General features: G+C 49.2%; 4 non-coding genes across 4 annotated transcripts; 3 read left to right on the forward strand and 1 right to left on the reverse strand.

The window, feature by feature from the left end:
- The first annotated feature begins 4,059 nt into the window (after window positions 1-4,059).
- LOC124030789 lies at window positions 4,060-4,178 on the forward strand. Its single transcript, XR_006838033.1, has one exon. It is a non-coding gene; the product is annotated as a 5S ribosomal RNA (ribosomal RNA).
- A 241-nt stretch (window positions 4,179-4,419) lies between these two features.
- On the forward strand, window positions 4,420-4,538 carry LOC124030790. Its single transcript, XR_006838034.1, has one exon. It is a non-coding gene; the product is annotated as a 5S ribosomal RNA (ribosomal RNA).
- A 242-nt stretch (window positions 4,539-4,780) lies between these two features.
- On the forward strand, window positions 4,781-4,899 carry LOC124030792. Its single transcript, XR_006838036.1, has one exon. It is a non-coding gene; the product is annotated as a 5S ribosomal RNA (ribosomal RNA).
- Window positions 4,900-5,302: 403 nt separating this feature from the next.
- LOC124030791 lies at window positions 5,303-5,421 on the reverse strand. Its single transcript, XR_006838035.1, has one exon. It is a non-coding gene; the product is annotated as a 5S ribosomal RNA (ribosomal RNA).
- Window positions 5,422-5,516: the final 95 nt, after the last annotated feature.

The following is a 5,516-nucleotide window of genomic DNA, read 5'->3' on the forward strand; positions in this document are numbered from 1 at the left end:
CTCCCACGGGTAGTATAACTTTTTCATTATATTTCATTATATATTCATTATATTTCATTATATCACAACGGTTTGATTTGTCTTATCTTAGCAATTTCTTCTCAGCTAGCTACATAGCCGTCTTTATCAAAGATAATTTGCGTAATGATCGTATTTCGCCGTCTAACGTAATTCTTCACTAGCCAGCTAGCTAACGTCCACTGATTAGCTGCACTGGAGAAACTATTACACTCAACTGAACGACTTGATTGGTTTAGTGTTGGCTAGCTACATAGCTGTCTTTGCTGTCTTCGTATCATCGTATCCAAGATAATTGTGTTGTTTAGGTTTAGGTGTGTAGTCTTAGAGTGATTATCTTAATTTACCGAGGTTAAGCTAGCCAGCTATTTTGTCGTCCTTAACGTAGGTGACTCTGCTAGCTAGCCAACGCTGGCAACGTCTTCTGTATAGAACTCCAACTACCCGGTCGCATTCACAGAGTGAGTATCACATTTTCACTTCATTTCATTACAGTACAACGGTTTTGATTTGTTTGATCGTAGCTAGCTACTTAGCTAGCTACATAGCCAATCTTTGTATCAAAGATAATTTGTAGTCTAGAGCGATTTTCTAGGTTCGCTAGCCATCTATTGTCGTTCTTTTAACGCAACGTAACGTAAACAACACTGCTAGCTAGCCTGCTAGCCCCCAGTAACAACACTGCAGAAACTATTACACTCAGACGACTTGATTAGTGTAGTGTCAACAAACGCACCCTGCCAGCTGGCCTACTTCAGCAGTACTGTATCATTTAATCATTTTAGTCAATAAGATTCTTTCAAGTTAAAACCTTTCTGAACATTCGAGACGTGTAGTCCACTTGTCATTCAATCTCCTTTGCATTAGCGTAGCCTCTTCTGTAGCCTGTCAACTATGTGTCTGTTTATCCCTGTTCTCTCTCTCTCTGCACAGACCATGGCAAGCTCCCCTCACCGCGTGGCCGCGGCCACCCTACTCTGGTGGTCCCAGCGCTGCGACCCACGTGGGTTCAGGTCTCCGGTAGCCTCTGGAACTGCCAATCTGCACGGTCAACAAGGCAGAGTTCATCTCAGCTGCCTCTGCAGTCCCTCGACTTCTTGGCATGACGGAAACATGGATCACCACAGACAACACTGCTACTCCTACTGCTCTCTCTTCGTCCGCCCACGTGTTCTCGCACCCCGAGAGCGTCTGGTCCCAGGCGGGGTGGTGGCACCGGGATCCTCATCTCTCCCAAGTGGTCATTCTCTCGTTCTCCCCTTACCCATCTGTCTATCGCCTCCTTTGAATTCCATGCTGTCTAAGTTACTAGCCCTTTCAAACAACATCCTTATCATTTGTAGCCCTCCAGGTTCCCTCGGAGAGTTCATCAATGAGCTTGATGCCTTGATAAGCTCCTTTCCTGAGGACGACTCACCTCTCACAGTTCTGGGCGACTTTAACCTCCCCACGTCTACCTTTGACTCTTTCCTCTCTGCCTCCTTCTTTCCCTCCCTCTCCTCTTTTGACCTCACCCTCTCACCTTCCCCCTACTCACAAGGCAGGCAATACGCTCGACCTCATCTTTACTAGATGCTGTTCTTCCCACTAACCTCATTGCAACTCCCCTCCAAGTCTCCGACCACTGCCTTGTATCCTTTTCCCTCTCGCTCTCATCCAACACACTCCCACACTGCCCCTACTCGGATGGTATCGCGCCGTCCCAACCTTCGCTCTCTCCCCATGCCTCTCTCTCTTCCATCCTATCATCTCTTCCCTCCGCTCAAACCTTCTCCCACCTATCTCCTGATTCTGCCTCCTCAACCCTCCTCTCCTCCCTCTCTGCATCCCTTGACTCTCTATGTCCCTATCCTCCAGGCCGGCTCGGTCCTCCTCCCCGCTCCGTGGCTCGATGACTCATTGCGAGCTCACCAGAACGGGACTCCGGGCAGCCGAGCGGAAATGGAGGAAAGCTTCGCCTCCCCTGCGGACCTGGCATCCTTTCACTCCCTCCTCTCTACATTTTCCTCCTCTGTCTCTGCTGCTAAAGCCCTTTCTACCAGCTAAATTCCAAGCATCTGCCTCTAACCCTAGGAAGCTCTTTGCCACCTTCTCCTCCCTCCTGAATCCAGCCCCTCCCCCTCCTCCTCTCTGCAGATGACTTCGTCAACCATTTTGAAAAGAGGTCGACGACATCCGATCCTCGTTTGCTAAGTCAAAAGCGACACCGCTAGTTCTGCTCACTGCCCTACCCCTGTGCTCTGACCTCTTTCTCCCCTCTCTCTCCAGATGAAATCTAGTGTCTTTACTGACCGGCCGCCCAACAACCTGCCCGCTTGACCCTATCCCCTCCTCTCTTCTCCAGACCATTCCGGAGACCTTCTCCCTTACCTCACCTCGCTCATCAACTCATCCCTGACCGCTGGCTCGTCCCTTCCGTCTTCAAGAGAGCGAGAGTTGCACCTTCTGAAAAAACCTACACTCGATCCCTCCGATGTCAACAATTACAGACCAGTATCCCTTCTTTCTTTTCTCTCCAAAACTCTTGAATGTGCCGTCCTTGGCCAGCTCTCGCTATCTCTCTCTGAATGACCCTTCTTGATCCAAATCAGTCAGGTTTCAAGACTAGTCATTCAACTGAGACTGCTCTCCCCTCTGTATCACGGAGCGCTCCGCACTGCTAAAGCTAACTCTCTCTCCTCTGCTCTCATCCTTCTAGATCTATCGGCTGCCTTCGATACTGTGAACCATCAGATCCTCCTCTCCACCCTCTCCGAGTTGGGCATCTCCGGCGCGGCCCACGCTTGGATTGCGTCCTGCCTGACAGGTCGCTCCTACCAGGTGGCGTGGCGAGAATCTGTCTCCTCACCACGCTCTCACCACTGGTGTCCCCAGGGCTCTGTTCTTGGCCCTCTCCTATTCTCGCTATACACCAAGTCACTTGGCTCTGTCATAACCTCACATGGTCTCTCTTATCATTGCTATGCAGACTGACACACAATTAATCTTCTCCTTTCCCCCTTCTGATGACCAGGTGGCGAATCGCATCTCTGCATGTCTGGCAGACATATCAGTGTGGATGACGGATCACCACCTCAAGCTGAACCTCGGCAAGACGGAGCTGCTCTTCCTCCCGGGGAAGGACTGCCCGTTCCATGATCTCGCCATCACGGTTGACAACTCCATTGTGTCCTCCTCCCAGGCGCCAAGAACCTTGGCGTGATCCTGGACAACACCCTGTCGTTCTCAACAACATCAAGGCGGTGGCCGTTCCTGTAGGTTCATGCTCTACAACATCCGCAGAGTGCGACCCTGCCTCACACAGGAAGCGCAGGTCTAATCCAGGCACTTGTCATCTCCCGTCTGGATTACTGCAACTCGCTGTTGGCTGGGCTCCCTGCCTGTGCCATTAAACCCCTTCAACTCATCCAGAACGCCGCAGCCCGTCTGGTGTTCAACCTTCCCAAGTTCTCTCGTCACCCCGCTCCTCCGTTCTCTCCACTGGCTTCCAGTTGAAGCTCGCATCCGCTACAAGACCATGGTGCTTGCCCTACGGAGCTGTGAGGGGGCGGCACCTCAGTACCTCCAGGCTCTGATCAGGCCCTACACCCAAACAAGGGCACTGCGTTCATCCACCTCTGGCCTGCTCGCCTCCCTACCACTGAGGAAGTACAGCTCCCGCTCAGCCCAGTCAAAACTGTTCGCTGCCCTGGCCCCCAATGGTGGAACAAACTCCCTCACGACGCCAGGACAGCGGAGTCAATCACCACCTTCCGGAGACACCTGAAACCCCACCTCTTTAAGGAATACCTAGGATAGGATAAGTAATCCCTCTCACCCCACCCCTAAGTTTTAGATGCACTATTGTTAAGTGACTGTCCCACTGGATGTCATAAGGTGAATGCACCAATTTGTAAGTCGCTCTGGATAAGAGCGTCTGCTAAATGACTTAAATGTAATGTAATTGAGTGACACAAAGATGCTTATCGACATGGTGAAAATGCAACAGCTGTTAATCACACTCACTTGGACTTTATATAGTGCACCAAGAGATAGTTTCTTGCTTACGACCACACCGGCCTGAGTACGCCTGATCTCGTCTGATCTCGGAAGCTAAGCAGGTTCGGGCCTGGTTAGTACTTGGATGGGAGACCGCCTGGGAATACCAGGTGCTGTAAGCTTTTGTCAACCCTTTGTCCGTTTCTTCCCACAAGGCTGAAATATGTGCCGTCGCTTTGAAATAAGTAAGCAAGGTTAGTTTGTATTTCATCCAACAATCTGTGCTACAAATTATGGCTACATTATATGCAAGTTCTTCCACTTTTTGAGTGACACAAAGATGCTTATCGACATGGTGAAAATGCAACAGCTGTTAATCACACCCACTTTGACTTTATATAGTGCACCAAGAGATAGTTTCTCGCTTACGACCACACCGGCCTGAGTACGCCTGATCTCGTCTGATCTCGGAAGCTAAGCAGGTTCGGGCCTGGTTAGTACTTGGATGGGAGACCGCCTGGGAATACCAGGTGCTGTAAGCTTTTTGTCAACCCTTTGTCCGTTTCTTCCCACAAGGCTGAAATATGTGCCGTCGCTTTGAAATAAGTAAGCAAGGTTAGTTTGTATTTCATCCAACAATCTGTGCTACAAATTATGGCTACATTATATGCAAGTTCTTCCACTTTTTGAGTGACACAAAGATGCTTATCGACATGGTGAAAATGCAACAGCTGTTAATCACACTCACTTTGACTTTATATAGTGCACCAAGAGATAGTTTCTCGCTTACGACCACACCGGCCTGATTACGCCTGATCTCGTCTGATCTCGGAAGCTAAGCAGGTTCGGGCCTGGTTAGTACTTGGATGGGAGACCGCCTGGGAATACCAGGTGCTGTAACTTTTTTCAACAACCTTTGTCCGTTTCTTCCCACAAGGCTGAAATATGTGCCGTCGCTTTGAAATAAGTAAGCAGGTTAGTTTGTATTTCATCCAACAATCAGGTGCTACAAATTATGAGATCAGACAGATCATGCAAGTTCAGGCCACTTTTTGAGTGACACGAGAAAGATCTCTTGGTGCACTATATAAAGTCAAAGTGGGTGTGATTAACAGCTGTTGCATTTTCACCATGTCGATAAGCATCTTTGTGTCACTCAAAAAGTGTTGAAGAACTTGCATATAATGTAGCCATAATTTGTAGCACAGATTGTTGGATGAAATACAAACTAACCTTGCTTACTTATTTCAAAGCGACGGCACATATTTCAGCCTTGTGGGAAGAAACGGACAAAGGGTTGACAAAAAGCTTACAGCACCTGGTATTCCCAGGCGGTCTCCCATCCAAGTACTAACCAGGCCCGAACCTGCTTAGCTTCCGAGATCAGACGAGATCAGGCGTACTCAGGCCGGTGTGGTCGTAAGCGAGAAACTATCTCTTGGTGCACTATATAAAGTCAAAGTGGGTGTGATTAACAGCTGTTGCATTTTCACCATGTCGATAAGCATCTTTGTGTCACT

The sequence above is a fragment of the Oncorhynchus gorbuscha genome, unplaced genomic scaffold (assembly GCF_021184085.1).
Source record: "Oncorhynchus gorbuscha isolate QuinsamMale2020 ecotype Even-year unplaced genomic scaffold, OgorEven_v1.0 Un_scaffold_15763, whole genome shotgun sequence".
NCBI lineage: Eukaryota > Metazoa > Chordata > Actinopteri > Salmoniformes > Salmonidae > Oncorhynchus > Oncorhynchus gorbuscha.